Consider the following 2,175-nt stretch of genomic DNA (forward strand, 5'->3'; position numbering starts at 1 on the left):
AAAAGGATAAGGGTCGCCCAAGAAACTACCAGGGGACAAATTCCATTCAGTTTTAAAACCTATCGACACATCCTCTACCAAGGCATCATCAACCTTAGCATAGAAGTATCTGTTCAGCCAGGTATGGGTTTTTGATGGCGGATGATCCATCAGCTTATATCCATGCGTAGCACTAGCATACCAAATGCCGTTAAAACCCTTCTCCCTAGTAAAACGCATCATATCCTCAACAAAGTAGGCAGTCAATTTGACCCCACATTGGTCAGCGAGGTGTTTAAGGCCGACCATATTACGAATAGTATGGACGGTAAGCTGTGTGACAGCGATCTGGCGGCGCCAACAATACTCCATCAGGAAGGTTGGAATCGGAAAGCGGAGACCTCCCTTAGTAAAGAATGGCTCGTACAAACTAATAAACCCGTCAGGGCACTTAAATACACGCTCCTCAGGAGTCGGACATACAACAGAAACACGCCGGGGAGAATTACAAAAGTCAATCATCGCACAGAGAGAATCGGCATCGCAAAGTGACTCTCCGAAGTCAAAAGGTGCATCCGGATAATCAATCCCTTCACCGATCTCCATCTCGTCATCAAGAGAGATATTATTGGATGAATGACCAGATCTGGCTTCATCGCGAGAGCAAGGCGAATCAGGGCAACCAATTCTATCAGGACTAGGGTTATCCGCCTCTGGTTTGACTGGAATTCCGGAAGATACGAGGAATCCCAGACCAACTTTAGGTATCGGAGAACGACCCAACGATTCCACTCTCCTGCTTCGCCTACGAAGCCTAGACGAGCCCGCCGAAACTCCGGAATCGGACGAATCGGCAGCCTGCACCGACGGACCAGCCTCGGAGGAACCGGTAGGCGAACGCTCGTTCAAAAACTCCTCACAAGAACCCGACATCGAATTCGAATCGATAATTACAACAACAAACCCGATTGGGAGCAAGTATAAACTACGCTAAAAACCTAAAAGATAACTAAGGAAGAATAAAAGAGTAAGGTTCTAACGAAAGAGAAAGAAGGGTTACCTCGACTTTTGCGGCTGGAGAAGAACTGAAGAGGGCACCCTAAAAAAGTCTCCTTTTATAAGTGGCGGAAAAAGAAACCCTTAAAGTGGCAATGAGCGCGAAACGACGCAACCCTAGGAAATGACGTTCCAGCTTTCCTCTCCTCGACAGAATATGAGAGATCGGGCCAACGTTTCGATAATGAGCCAGACTTAATATTTCCCGAACAAGCTCATTGGCCCAGGGCTGACCACAATGAACTAAGGGAGGGACAATTGTTGGATATGGGTTTCACCCAGCCTTAACAGGCTTTCCTACAGGCCCACTATCGAAACAATCACCCAAAAATCCAGGAAGGCAGGACGACTAAAACCCACATGTCGGGCTGACAAAGCTCTTGTAAGGCCCAATTAGGACGGACAGCACAATGAGTGACGGCCCGAATAAGAACGATCACCGACTTTACCTGAGGACAATCCCACATCGATCCCGAGGCAGAGAGGTGAAGCGTCCCATCAGCTATAAGTACCGAGGGAGCAGTTTGCAGAAGAGACCAAGTAACATCAGGCAAGAGTCAAGAGTAAATCCGATTCTATGCTATAGTTTAGTTAGTCATTTTGAGAATACAATTCTCTGTAATTCGCCGAACGGCTTATAACGGTTGCATTGTAATTCGAAGATCTTTGACTATCTTAATAAAGCCCTTTGTTTCGCCCTTCTTTCATATCATCCCCGAGTTAGTAGCTATACTAGTTCAACAATCAGTAGATGATATAACCTATTCGATGTTAGTGGATAAGATTGGCCGAAAGATTGGGATAGATGAATCTATGATGGAGCTGAAATTAAGTTACATTCCATTGGTCGTGGTTACTAAAACACCAACATATATTTGTGATGATGAAGATTTATATCTTTATCTAACCTCGATGGATCAACAACAACGTAGAAGTGTGTTGCATGTAGAAGTCATCAAAGATTTGGAAACAGTTACACGACAGAAGCAAATTTCAAGATTAGAGAAAAGAAGTTCAGTTGGTGCAAATTATGATGAACTGATTTCAAGTGGTAGAGGCAAGGAACAGACAGAACTGCAAGGGCCTTTAGAGTCACAAGAACCTTTGGAGTCGCAAGAGCAGTTGGATTCAGAAGAGCCA

This window comes from Camelina sativa, chromosome 15 (genome assembly GCF_000633955.1).
Source record: "Camelina sativa cultivar DH55 chromosome 15, Cs, whole genome shotgun sequence".
NCBI lineage: Eukaryota > Viridiplantae > Streptophyta > Magnoliopsida > Brassicales > Brassicaceae > Camelina > Camelina sativa.